General features: G+C 39.8%; 1 long non-coding RNA gene across 1 annotated transcript; it reads right to left on the minus strand.

Annotated features, from left to right (window-relative positions):
* Positions 1-864: 864 nt before the first annotated feature.
* Positions 865-2,818, minus strand: LOC125480776. The gene is made up of 2 exons (XR_007261036.1): positions 1,584-2,818; positions 865-1,392 (listed from the first exon to the last, which is right to left on the minus strand). It is a non-coding gene; the product is annotated as an uncharacterized LOC125480776 (long non-coding RNA).
* Positions 2,819-15,093: the final 12,275 nt, after the last annotated feature.

Genomic DNA, 15,093 nt, shown 5'->3' on the forward strand with positions numbered 1-15,093 from the left:
AAGGCGACGAACAAGAAAAAGATGAAGAAGAAAATGTGAATGGTCTGCAGCACCTGTACAACAGAGTCCCGATGGTGATGATGATGATGTTGAAAACTTGAATGAACCCGATCGACTCCGTCTCTCTATCTCTTTAGATCAGATAGCAGAAACAAAATTTTAACTACAGTTGCACTTGAGACTAAATCAGAGATTACTGTAGAAAATTTGAAATTGTAGTCCTTATTAGGGGGAGGTATGTGGACAAAGTTACAAACGCTCCAGGGAGAGCCAAGAAGTCACTTTCACACACTTTAAAAAAATATTGATAATTGATAATGCTACCACTTCAAAATTTTCTTTTAAATATGCTTAATTAAAATAAAAACTTGTCCAAACGTTTTCTGTGATGTATCTTTCAATAAAATATATGCAGAGACGATGATACAAGAAAATCATCGAGGAATAGACAAAAAAAAAAAAAAAAAAAAAAAAATATATATATATATATATATATATATATATATAAAGACGAAATTGCAAGCGCTTTCAGCGCAGAATCTATCTGCATTCAAACGGAAGAAAAAGTTATAATATATGCCTAGTGGAGGACTAAAGAAATAACGGTGAAATTAAGAATAAATCCAGCTCCTCCTGATGCGAGGAAGTTTCCTTGTGCTAGTGGAGGACGCAGTCAGCCGAGCGCTTCTACTGCATACAACAATGTAAAGTATGCATTGTTTTCCAAGGCGAATCACATGCACGCGTTAAATTATCTCCAATCCTTTGGCGCACGTGGGATGGGGCCTCCTTCACGCGTTTTATGTACAAAATTGCGAATTTTTTAACTTAGCTAATGATAAATTTCTTTCTTCAAATATTTTCTATTAATTACCTTTTTCTAATTCATAAAAAAATTAAAACAAGGGAATTTCACACTACAAAATTATAGAGGGCTAAGGGTGCGTTTGCTATTATTTCGGACTAGACTAGCCTTATGGATTAAGCTGAACTAGCTTGACTTGGACTAAAGAGGATAAAAATAGTGAAGTGTTTGATACATTACTGGATTAAATTATAGAATAAAATATTTTAGGACTCAAATCGTTTTTTTTTTCCTTTTCATTTTTAATCCACACTTGCTTTACAAAAGAAAAATTAAAAACTAATAAAAAGAACAAATAATAAAAGATCAAATCCAGTAGAACACCACCGTTTTATCCTCTCTCTCCTCCAAAATTGACGAAACTGGAATTTGACAATTTGTTCCATTGTCTTCAATCTTCATCTGGGCAGTGCTTTTTCAGCCTCCCGTGCCCCGATCTACTCACCCATCAGAAATAGGACACAGTTGTCAAGCTACATGGTAGAGCTTCAACAAGAGCTTTGAAAATTTTTATTGGAATTTCTTGACTGCATCCAATGGGCACAACATTAGTATGGAAAAAAGGGATAGCCAAATGGTTCTTCTTCAATTCGAGAGAAATAATTATCAATTTTAAGGCAAATTGACCAAGTTCATGAGCAGCTCTAATTATCAATTTCATCCCCCGATTCCTATATCGATCCGAGAGAGAGAGAGGAGACTTGTTCTGGAAGCTCACCAAAGGATCAATAGCTTTGACGAAGAACAACGATTCGCTCCCACCAATTCACGCGAAGGAGACGGCGAGGGAAGGCAACATATTGAGGTTCTTAGCAATCCCATGCTTTTGGGTCAGACTAATTAGGACGACTTAATGAGGCCTGTAGCCCATGTGAGTCCGAGTTAGTCCCATTTAACTTAGTCCATAGCCATGCCAAACGTGGGTTATTAGTCTTAGCTAGTCCAATCCTAGCTAAAGAGGTCAAACAAACGAGCCATAAAAGTATAATCCTTCACTATTGGAGACTACCTAAGATTTGGAATTGTCTTTTCGACCACATGTGACAAATCAATCTACTGAGTTATTAATGGGTTACTATTAAGAGTCTAAGATCTATTTAGTTTGCTTTCACCATAACAAGGCATGACACAATAATTACCACTACCAATCACACCAGAATTCAATTTAGTCTCAACTAGGACTAACCTACATGGGCACATCATCGTAGTATCTAGATAATGAACTTATTAGTGCATTATTAGTTTAGAATGTCATAGTGGCAGTAAATTAGATAAAACCAATCTGAAGCCTATGAATTTTTAAATCAACGAGTGCACAACCTACAAATAGACAAATTCGGCTAAAATATTATGAACTGTCAATCTATTTGCCATAATTGATTAGCTAAATGACATTAGTTTAAAATGATATTTTTAAGAAATGAAATTTTCAAAGTTATTTATAAGATGAACAACTTTGACTACATATACGAAATTTTGTGAATGAAATATAAAGTGTTTTGAGGAGAAACTCCTCTTCAACTTTGAAAAGCCAAGCATTATTCTTCTTTTGCACAACTAAAATCTTCATCAGTCATTGGCCAAATACAACAGTATTTTGAGAGAGAGAGAGAGAGAGAGAGAGAGAGAGAGAGAGAGAGAGATGGTTTCTTATGGGTTTGGTTGGGCAGTAGGAATAGAAAAGTGAGCAAACGCCACTCCCAAGCACGTTTCTTTATTATCTCACACCGCTCCCCTCTCGCTTTCACAGCGCTTTAAGCCTCCCAAGGAGATACACTTGTAATAAACAAATGCAAAGACATGCTAAAAAAACTGAAAACCAGCAAAGAAAGGGAGCATCATCCCACGTGAGGCAGCATCATTCCATGTACCCCATGAGCAAGATAATGTTTTCAAATGGTTAAATACTTTTCATATTGTTAAAAACCTCTCCATTGACCAAAAAAAAAAAAAAAAAAGCCTTACCTTCCGTGAACAAAAATTCAATGCGTTCACAAAGAAAGACAAATAAGGATGCATCACCATCAATTCATATCTTTTATTAAAGCTCACAAGTCACAGCTCACAAGTCATCCCTTACGCGCTTTACGTACAAACTACAAAGTTAATTTTTTTTTTTAATCCAATGATCCCCACTTTGATTAGTAGGCCGTCTAATAAAATTTAATCTTGAAAAAGACGGTTAACCTAAAGTTGGTGGGTCACCGTAGCACGTTACCTACTTTTCGTTCATTATTATGAAGAAGAAGACGACGAACAAGAAAAAGATGAAGAAGAAAATGTGAATGCTCTGCAGCACATGTACAACAGAGTCCCGATGGCGATGATGATGATGTTGAAAACTTGAATGAACCCAATCAACTTCGTCTCTCTATCTCTTAGATCAGATAGCAAAAAGAAAAATTTAACTATAGTTGCACATGAGACTAAATCAAAGATTACTATAGAAAATTTGAAATTGTAGTCCTTATTAGGGGGAGGTATGTGCAAAAAGTTACAAACACTGCAGGGAGTCCATTACACTTCCACTACTCAAGGAGACGCATACCATCCAAGCTCTTCCAATCCAAATGTTGAACAACACTTGTCTTGACAAGTCATAGAGTTGACAAGCGTCCTTGCGCAGCAGACAACCTTGGTGAATCAGCTCTTGTAGTGCACCGAGATGCAACGTGCCCCAGATGAGGTGTCTGGAAGTAGTAGGACAAGGGCAGACAACGAACCTCTCCAGCAATGTCTCGGCAAGCAGCCCATCGACCAGCCATGAACCTAATGTTCGGGCACATTTTTGACTGGGCCCCCGAGATAACGTATACTCTCGTCTTAGTGTGCAAAGGAGCGTGCACTCTTGGTTAGGCCCACGGATGAGCATCCATTCACGGTTAGGACCACACTCCGATAATCAACATAAGCAACCTTCCAGGCGAAGTGTTCAATCACGGTTAGGCCCGCAAAGAACATCATCCACCTCATATCGAAGTAGGCAGCACGATGGACGAACCACATGCATCGCAACAGCGGCATAGACGAGCGGAACACATGGAAGAGCAGCCGAGACCAGTAAGTCACAACCGAGGGCAGCCAAGAGCTTCGCTACCCCAATAAAGGCAAATTCAGGAAGAAGTAGAGAGGTTCCTGACCGAGTAATTGCATGATTTCCAACGCAACGAGATTATTGATGAGGCATTACGACGGGATATGACCAACATAAGTAATTCACCATTCACGGACGAGATCGTGCAGGCAGAGCCTCCACATAAATTTAGCATACCACACTTCACATCCTTCAAAAGAGATGGAGACCTGGAGAGGCACCTTAAGCACTACCAAAGCACAATGGTCCTTTATTGGAATAATGACGCTCTTATGTGCAAGATATTTGCCACTATTTTCAAGGCTAGGCTCAAGATTGGTTCCACACCCCGCCGCCACAATCCATTCGGAGTTTCGATGAACTTTCTTTGGTTTTCACAAAGAGTATTCATTCTACCACTCGATCAAGAAAAGTCCGATCATTTGTTCAATGTTAAGAAGAAACCAAGGGAATCACTCCGCAACTATGTGAAGAGGTTCAAAGCAGAAAAGGCAAAGATAGTTGACAATCAATAGCTAGTGTAGCCTTCCAAAAAGGAGTTTCAGCAGACCACCCACAGTTAGGAGAGTTAATTATGAAAGAAGATCTAACTTTGACAAACTCTTTTGCTTTGGCAGAGAAGCATGCACTTTGGGACGAAGCTCGGCGAGCAGACAAGGCACTCGAGCAGCCTTAAAGAGAATCAACAGTAGCTTAAAAGAAGGAGGACATGAAGTAGTACAATAACAAAAGTAGGCAGGAGGCCAAGCGTAGGGACTGACCCACGACCAAAGAAGAACCGACGCTCAAGAACTACTCTAAGTTCTCTATCCCGATCCACCAAATCCTCCGTGATATCAAGAGCAAACCATGGCTTAAGCTACTTGATAGGAGCATATTTATGCGACTTAATTGGCTTGTTCTCATGCATTTACGTTGTGTTTCTTTAGTTATTTTAGTCCTTTATGCCATTTTCGTGTGTTTCTAGGTTCATATGGCTAAGGAAGCAAAAAGGTGCATTTTGGAGCAAAATTGGGCTTGGAATGGATAGCATATGCTTGGAGCAAAAGGAATGGACGAAATTGAAGACCTAAAGATCTTATGTTTGAGCAATATCAAGGACTCCTACCTATTCTAGGTCACAAAACAATGTCCCTTGCAACATTAAAACCCTTGCCGTGTGTCCCTTGGTGTTTCCCTTCCTTGCCGTGCAAGGAAGGGCCTTGTTTCTGTTTTAAACCACTTAAACACCTTCCTTTTTCATATCAAGCTCAGCCATAACTCACATACCCTTTTATATTCCAAAACACACCATCACACTTCTCTTTGCCGTGCAAAACACATTCATTTCCAGCATTTCCCCTTCCAATTCCAGCACCATTCTCCCCTTGCCGTGCATCCCCTTCCATTTCAACCACTCCCCACTCCATTCCACATACAAACACCACCCCAAAACCTTTCCTTAGAGCTTGTGCAGCAACAAAGAGGAGGAGAAGAGGGCTTAAACGTTCATACAATTCAAGTTTGAGTTGTTGGAATTTTTAGGTGCTTCCCCTCCTTGATTTCAATGGTTAAATTTACTTATCTTTGTCTTGTACGTATGAGGAACTAAACCCCCCTTGGCTAGGGGGGGATTCGAAATACATGTTTATGCTTGCGATATGATTTGATTACTTCTAATTGCGTTTCATAAGTTGTGAATTCAATTTACTTATCTATGTGAATCACATTGATTTGTGTGTGTTGGTTGAGAGTGCACGATTAATTATCATGCATAAATTGGATGCTAGGATATAATGAAATTTCACCTAATCGTTATGGAATTATATTCACAAGTAGTAAAGGTTGATGATCTCAATCGCGTTAAGTAAATTCTTGGCATAAGTTTCATGCAATCATAGTAACAAGTGCTTCGTCAATGCTTATGGTTTTCAAAGAACTTAATGAGTCTTGCTTGTATCTCTATTATGCAATCATGTAGGGGACTTGTGGGGAATGTTTTGGGTTGTCGCATGCAATCATCCAATTCAATAACGTTAGGAAAATCTTAGGGTTAATTAGTGCAATCACGGTTAATCTGGGGCGTTGAGAATTCATGGTTTATTGAAAAGCAATTAGAATTCGTTTTGTGTGCAAGTATAACATGTGTGGAGATGAACCCCTTAGTTAGCTTTCATTCCATCCATTAAATTCCATCAAATTCGTTTTTAAAATCTGTTCGTTTTACAAAGTATTAAGTTTTGTTTCCAAATTCGTCAAAATCAAAATCCCCCTTTACTTGGAGTGTCAAATTAGTTAGAAATCAATTTAGTTTGTGTTTTTAGAGTATCTTGAGTCAAGTTATAACTATTTTCGTCCAAATTCTTCTCTAGTGCTTAAAACTGCTCAGAAAGTAGTTTTAAGGCAGTTTTGAATGTTTTCTTGTTGTTTTGAGTCTTTTGGTTTGTCTTAGTGTTTTAAACTTTAGTTTTGCATTCTTTGGGTCTAGTTTGGTGTCTTATATTGTGTTTTTACGTTTTTGAGTCAAATCCAAGTGATTAACAATCCCTCCTAATCCCCGATCCAGAACGATCCCTACTTACATACTTCACTACAACTGATAAAAAGAGGGTTAATTTGTGTGCTTATAATTCTCACATCAAATTTTGGCGCCGTTGCCGGGGATTAGCAACTTTGCTAATCTCTTGGATTGTTTTATTTTCGTTTGTTTTTATTTTATTCCAGATTCTTAATCTTGTTTTGTTTCTTGTTTTAGGTACTATTTTATGACTCAGAGTTCTCATCCGATTCGTGAACATATCTCGGACTTTGACGACGATTTCGAGCGAGAATTGAGACGAAAGAGAAAGAACCCAGAACCTAGCGAATCAAGTGAAAGCTCCGAGTCCGTTTCTGAATCTGAAGAAGAGAAACCCACGGCAAGAGTGGGTGAAGTAGACATGGCAGCGGACAACCGAACAATCAAGGAGCTTTCCGCTTCGGGATTGGACAATGCCGCACCCCTATGTATTCAATATCCTAGGGCGGCTCAAGGCAAGACCGATGAGTTCGAATTGAAGTCAAGCTTGCTGCATCATATTCCTAAGTACCATGGGCTGTCCATGAAAGATCCAAACAAGCATTTGAAGGAGTTTGAAGTTGTATGCTCAAGCATGACACCCATTAATGTTGATGGGAATATTTTGAAGATGAAAGCTTTTCCATTCTCTCTTGTGGAAAAGGCTAAGGATTGGCTTTATGAATTGGCACCCGGGACAGTGACTTCTTGGGAAAGCATGAAGAGAGCGTTCTTGGAGAAGTTCTTCCCTACTTCAAGAGTCATTCTCTTGAGGAAGAAAATTAGCGGAATCCAACAAAGTCAAGGAGAATCTTTTCCGGCATACTATGAGCATTTTAAAGCCCTTGTTGCATCATGTCCTCAACATCAAATGAAGGATGAGCTTTTCCTTCAATACTTCTATGAGGGCCTTCTTCCCATTGAAAGGCAAATGCTCGATGCTTCGGCGGGAGGTGCATTGGTGGACAAAACTCCTATGGCAGCCAAGACCCTAATTGCAAACCGTGCTCTAAATGCACAACAATATGAAGGACTTGGGCAAAGGGACCCCCCACGGCAACAATTGAATGAGGTAAGTTCTCAATCCGATATTCAATCTCAATTAGCTAATCTTACTTCTATTATGTCTCAGATGGCCGAAGGAATGAAGATACAAGGACCAATTGTATGTGGTGTATGTTCTATCCAAGGACACCCTTCGGAAAGGTGCCCTCAATTGATTGAGAATGGGGGATGGGAGAGTGCAAATGCCATTGGATTTCCAAGCCACAATCAACCAAGGAATGATCCATATTCCAACACATACAATCCGGGTTAGAGAGACCATCCAAACTTCAAGTGGAGGGAGCCCCAACAACCTCAACAACAAGGAGGCTTTAGACAACAACCCCCGGGGTTTTACACCAAAACCCACAGCCAAGACCAAAACCAACCACAATCCGGCCAAAACCATCAAGGTACGTCTTTAGATAATGCTACAATTCTTAAGTTACTTACTAGTTTGTCTCAGGGACAAGAAAATCAAAACAAGGCGATGCAAAACCAAGACAAAAGGGTGGACCAATTAGAGAAGCAAATAGGGCAGATTGCGGAGTTTGTGGGACAATTCCGAGACCAAGGCAAGCTTCTAAGCTCAACCATTGTCAATCCAAAGGGAGGGTTCGAATCTGCCAAAGCAATCACTTTGAGGAGTGGAAAAGAGGTTGGCACCACATCTACACCACCCACAACAAGTCCTAACGAAGAAGAAACGTTGCAACATGAAGAGGAGGCTGAAGGGAAGCCCACGGGAAGGACACAACCTCCTTTGCCGCAAGCACACAAGGACCCAAATTCATCCAATGCATCCCATTCGGCCACCAAAGGTAAGTTGGGTTCAAATTTGATTAATTCTAACCCCGTTCCACCCAATGTTCCTTTTCCTCACAGATTTTTGCAAACAAAGAAGGAGGAGCATGAGAAGGACATTCTTGAAACGTTTAGGAAAGTGCAAGTCAATATCCCGCTCCTAGATGCCATAAAGCAAGTGCCCAAATACGCTAAGTTCTTGAAGGAATTGTGCACTACAAGGAAGAGGGCGTCACATAAAGAGGTAGTAAGGGTAAGTGAAAACGTTTCCGCTGTTTTACAAAGGAAGTTACCACTAAAGTGCAAAGATCCAGGTAGCTTTACAATTCCTTGTATTATTGGTCAAACTAAGTTCGAACATGCTATGTTAGACTTAGGAGCTTCAATTAACGTCATGCCATATTCTATTTATGCTTCAATGAACCTTGGTGAATTGAAAAATGATGGTGTAATTATTCAGTTGGCCGATAGATCTAATGCCTATCCAAAGGGCGTATTGGAAGATGTCTTGGTGCAGGTGAATAATTTGATATTTCCGGCGGATTTCTACGTTCTTGAAATGGAAGAAACTAGCCATGCTCCATCTTTGCCGATTCTTCTTGGGAGGCCTTTCATGAAGACAGCCCGAACAAAGATAGATGTGTTTAAAGGCACTTTAACGATGGAATTCGATGGGGAAGTGATTGATTTCAATATTTCTGAAACTATGAAATTTCCTAATGATGATCACTCATGTTTCTCTATTGATATTCTTGATTCTTTGGCGCAGGTACACCTTGATCAATTACATGGAGATGCACTTGAAACGGTCATTACAAATGGCATAGAAACGAAGGGTCACATGAAGGGCACCATAGCAACCCACGACATACAATTGAACAACTATGCCGTGGCCTTTGATGAAGATGTAATAGAGACCGTGGCAGCCCTAGAGTCATTGCCACGGCTCCAAGGTAAGTCCCCTAGTCCAATTTACATTCCAATTTCAACTAATAAGTTGCTTCCTTCTATAGAACAACCACCTACCCTTGAGCTCAAACCGTTGCCAAATCACTTGAAGTATGTGTTTTTGGGAGAGCAAGACACATTGCCCGTCATTATAGCTTCATCACTCACGGCACAAGAGGAGGAGAAGTTGGTGAGGGTTCTCAAAGAGCACAAAACAGCCATTGGGTGGACTTTGGCCGATATCAAGGGTATAAGCCCTACCACGTGCATGCATCGAATTCTCATGGAAGAAGGCGCCAAACCATCAAGGGAAGCCCAACGTCGACTCAACCCACCAATGATGGAAGTAGTGAAGAAGGAAATCATCAAGTTGCTAGATTGTGGCGTCATCTATCCCATCTCGGATAGTTGTTGGGTTTCACCGGTCCAAGTGGTTCCCAAGAAGTCCGGAGTCACGCTGGTGAAGAATGAAGAAGATGAACTTGTGCCTACACGCATTCAAACCGGTTGGAGGGTATGCATTGACTATAGGAAGCTAAATGCCGCAACAAGGAAAGATCACTTCCCTTTGCCATTCATTGATCAAATGCTTGAAAGGTTAGCCGGTCATTCTTTTTATTGCTTTCTTGACGGTTATTTGGGTTATAATCAAATTGTCATAGCGCCGGATGATCAAGAAAAGACCACCTTTACTTGTCCATTTGGTACTTTTGCATATCGTCGTATACCATTTGGTTTATGCAATGCACCGGCCACTTTCCAACGATGCATGGTAAGTATCTTCTCTGATTATGTTGAAAAGATAATTGAAGTATTTATGGACGATTTTAGTGTGTTTGGAGACTCATTTGATGCTTGTTTGCATAATCTCACTTTAATCTTGAAAAGATGCATGGAAACTAACCTTGTTTTGAATTGGGAAAAATGTCATTTTATGGTTAAACAAGGTATAGTTTTGGGTCATATCATCTCTGAAAAAGGAATTGAAGTTGATAAGTCTAAAATAGATCTTGTACGTCACTTACCCTCTCCTACTTCGGTTAGAGAGGTCCGTTCTTTTCTTGGCCATGCAGGATTCTATAGGCGATTTATCAAGGATTTTTCCAAGATTGCACAACCACTATGCCGTCTCCTACAAAAAGAAGTGGCGTTTGAATTGACTAAGGAGTGCACGACATCATTCAACCAACTCAAGGAGTTGTTGACCACGGCACCCATTATTGTTCCCCCGGATTGGAGCCTCCCGTTCGAGCTTATGTGTGATGCGTCCGATTATGCTTTAGGGGCTGTTTTGGGACAAAGAAAGGACAAGAGGCCGCATCTCATCTACTATGCCTCACGGACGTTGAACGATGCCCAGTTGAACTACTCCACTACGGAAAAAGAACTTCTTGCCGTTGTCTTTGCTTTAGATAAATTTCGATCATATTTAATTGGTACTAAAGTAATTGTTTTCACTGATCATGCAGCTCTAAAGTACTTGCTCACCAAAAAGGAGGCCAAGCCCTGGCTAATTCGGTGGATGTTGTTACTTCAAGAGTTCGACATCGAGATTCGTGACAAGAAGGGAAGTGAAAACGTGGTGGCTGACCACCTAAGCCGAATGGTGCATAATGAGGAGTCCCTACCCATTGCAGAGACATTCCCCGATGAACAATTGCTGTCCATAAAGGTTAGTACACCTTGGTATGCCGATATAGTCAATTTTTTGGTGTCAAAACGTATTCCAAGTGAGTTCAATAGGCACCAACGTGACAAACTTAGGCATGATGCACGGTTTTATGTATGGGATGATCCGTACTTATGGAAATTTTGCCCCGATCAGATTATACGTCGTTGTGTGCACGATTCTGAATGTCATTCAATTTTGAGTTTTTGTCACACATATGCATGTGGAGGGCACTTTGGCACACAACGCACAGCCCTCAAGGTGTTACAAAGTGGATTCTATTGGCCTAGTATTTTTAAAGATGCTAAAACTTTTTGCTTAACATGTGATAAATGCCAACGAATGGGTGGAATTAGTGCAAGGGACCAAATACCGCAGGTTTCTATCCTAAATGTTGAAATTTTTGATGTTTGGGGTATTGATTTTATGGGTCCCTTCCCTTCATCGTATGGTTTCATGTATATTTTGCTTGCGGTTGATTATGTGTCAAAATGGGTGGAAGCCAAGGCCACCCGGACTAATGATTCTAAAGTGGTTACAGATTTTATTAGAACTAACATTTTTGCAAGGTTTGGAATGCCACGAGTGATCATTAGTGATGGAGGGTCACACTTTTGCAATCGGACCATTGAAGCGTTATTGAGGAAATACCATGTCACCCATAAGGTTTCTACACCTTACCATCCTCAAACGAATGGCGAAGCCGAGGTTTCCAACCGAGAGATCAAGCAAATACTTGAGAAGACCGTTGGGCCAACAAGGAAGGATTGGAGCTTTCGGTTAGATGATGCACTTTGGGCGTATCGTACGGCGTACAAAACCCCCATTGGGATGTCCCCCTTTCGACTTGTCTATGGCAAGGCGTGCCATCTTCCCGTTGAATTGGAGCACAAAGCACTTTGGGCCATCAAGAAGTTTAACATGAACCTCGATGAAGCAGGAAGTCAAAGGAGATTGCAATTAAATGAGCTTGATGAGATAAGGCACGAGGCGTACGATAATGCAAGCATTTACAAGCAAAAGACCAAAGCTTTCCATGACAACATGATCCGTGGGAAATCATTCTCAATTGGGCAGAAAGTGCTATTGTTCAATTCCCGTTTACGTTTGTTTCCCGGTAAGTTACGTTCTAAGTGGATTGGACCATTTGTTATTACTCATGTTTTTGTTCATGGTGCAGTCCAAATCCAAAGCTTGAAAACGGGACACGAATTCAAGGTGAACGGGCATCGTTTGAAGCCCTATTATGATACCTTTGTGGAGCATGCCGTGGATGACATACCCTTGGAAGCCGTGGGCCCTAGTAAGGAGTGAATGAGGTCTTCGTCCGGCTGTACGACGTTAAAGCAAGCGCTACTTGGGAGGCAACCCATGCATTCAACAAAGGAAGACCGAGAAAGCACTCCAATTCCAGATTTGTGTTCCTAAACTCTTCTCTTTGTTGTTGATTTTGTTTCTGCCATGTTAGGTTGTTAGATGTTGTTTTGTTTGTTTGTTTGTTATTTGTGTGAGTCTATGCTTAAAACATTGAGGACAATGTTTGATTGAAGTGTGGGGGGGTAACTAAGTATGTTGAGGCAAATTCGTGGGATTTTATCACCCATAACTTCCAATGTTGTTCCTTGCTGTTTTTAAAGTGTTTTTAAGCTGAGTTGGAGTGTTTTAGTGTGTTTTGTTTTATAACTCCGAAAATCACATAAAAATTTGAAAAACATGTTTTGAAAAGCCTAAAAAGAGTGTTTTGAGTCGTTTTTGTGTGTTTGTGTCTTAGGGTACCTTCCAACACAATGATGAGGATTTGGTTTTTAATTGCATGACTGTTAAGAAAGAGTTATAAACATGGAGAAAAGTTTGATATACTCTTGGTATATGCTTGGTTATGGTTATAATGTATGACTTCACATGCAATCCTAAAAGAAAAATTAGTTTTTGTAACATGCTTGAAGGAAGGAACTCAAACAAACATTACAACCCTGAGAGACTTGAGCTTTAAACATTCTTTGGAGAGTATTAATTTGTGATTCTTGTTTTCAAACTCGTTGCATGATCTCATTATTCTTGCTTGGTTGCTAATTAGAAGGCGTTTCATCATTTAGTTCCAAATGCTAGAACTTGCATCCATTCCAGTCAAAGCATGATTGCATAATATATATCAAGATGAAGTGTGTAGTGAAGCCGTCAACCAAACAGCCAACCCATGCACTATATATATATTGTAGGTCATAACCCCCATTGAGCCATTGTTAGCCTTTGTTCTTTGTTTACCCATATCATCCCCACCTAGCCTAGATTAGGACCACCCATACCCTTGTTCTTGAAGCATAGTAAGCATAACTTAGAGGGAATCCTTTCGAATATGCAAAACAACAAGTGTGGGGGAATTTGTGTGTGTGTGTTGATATGCCACGAAAAGAAATAAGGCATGAAAAAAAAAAAATATTCGTGGAAAAAGAAAAAGAAAAGAAAAAGTTGTGAAAAGAAAGAAAAAGAGGATGAAATAAGTGAAAATAAGCTCACATGTTTGTGGTATGATGCGAGAATTATACTCGCACAAATTAAATCCTCTTTTTGACAATTGTAGTATAGATATAAGTAGGGATCGTTCTGGACCGGGGATTAGGAGGGATTGTTAATCACTTGGATTTGACTCAAAAACGTAAACAAGTTTAAAACACTAAACTAGACTCAAAGAATGTGAAACTAAACGTTAAAACACTAAGACAAACCAAAAGACTCAAAATGCTTTAAAAACACAAACTAAATTGATTTCTAACTAAATTGAACATTAAAGCAAAAAGGGGATTTAGGTTTGACGAAAATTGAAATAACGAAACAAGTTAATAAACTAGACAGAATGTAAATATGAAATTGATGAAATGGAATGAATGGATGCTAGCCAAGGGGTTCATCTCCACACATGTTACACTTGCATAATAAAAAGATTTCCAATTGCATTTCAATAAATTATGAAACTCATCACCCCGGGTTAATTAGGTCCGCTTAAATTAACCTTCAAATCTTCCTAACGTTATTGAATTGGATGATTGCATACGACAACCCAAAACATTCCCCACAAGTCCCCTACATGATTGCATAATAGAGATACAAGCAAGAATCATTACACTCTATGAAGATTATAAGTGTTGACGAGGCATTCGTTACTATGATTGCATGAAACTTATGCCAAGAATTTGTTTAACGCGATTGTTTATAAGCAACCTCCACTACTTGTGAATATAAGTTCATAACTATTACGTGAAACTCACTTATATTCTAGCGTCAAATTCATGCATGAAAATTAAGCGTGCACTCTCAATAAACATACATAAATAGGTTATCAATCAAACAGTTAAACGAATTGAATTCACAACTTATGAAATGCAATTAGAAGTACTCAAATCATATTGCAAGCATAAACATATATTTCGAATCACCCCCTAGCTAAGGGGGGTTTAGTTCCTCATACGTACAAAACAAAGAGAATTGAAATTAAACATTGAAATCAAAGAAACACCTAAACATTCCAACAACTCAAACTTGAATTGTATGAACGTTTAGGCCCTCTTCTCTTCCTCGTCGTTGTAGCATAAGGTCTAGGGATAGTTGGTTGGGGGGATGGAAGTGTGGAATGGAGTGGGGAGTGATGGAAATGGAAGATGGTTTTTGGATTCTAAGGGAGACTCACGGCACAAGGGAGAAAGGGATGTGTTTGTGGTGTGTTGTGTATGAAATGAGATGTTTTTAGGTAATGGGAATGCAAGGGTATTTATAGGAGGAGTGGAGGTGTATATGGCTGTTTGTTTAAGGTGTTTGTGTGGAGGAATGATGGAGAAACAGCTAGGACAACATGTGAAAGCTGGAATTGAATGTGAAGATGCTGGAATTTCAATGTGAAGTGCACGGCAATGTGTGGTGGATGAATGAGATTGCATGTGGCTTTATGGTTGAATGATTAAAGGGTGCATGTGGGTGAATGTGTGGCTGATTTATGGTGCAATGATGAAGGAATAATCTGGAAATGCAAGGTGGAAAGCTGGAAGTGTGAGTGAAGGCCACGGCAAGGGTGTTTTCTTGATGGTTTTGGGGTTGTGATGCATGTGAATGCATGTGAATGATAGCTAGGGTGTGTGATG

This window comes from the organism of the source record quoted next, unplaced genomic scaffold (genome assembly GCF_019419815.1).
Source record: "Pyrus x bretschneideri cultivar Hongxiangsu unplaced genomic scaffold, Pyrus_bretschneideri_v1 Contig10, whole genome shotgun sequence".
In the NCBI taxonomy this organism is placed as follows: domain Eukaryota; kingdom Viridiplantae; phylum Streptophyta; class Magnoliopsida; order Rosales; family Rosaceae; genus Pyrus; species Pyrus x bretschneideri.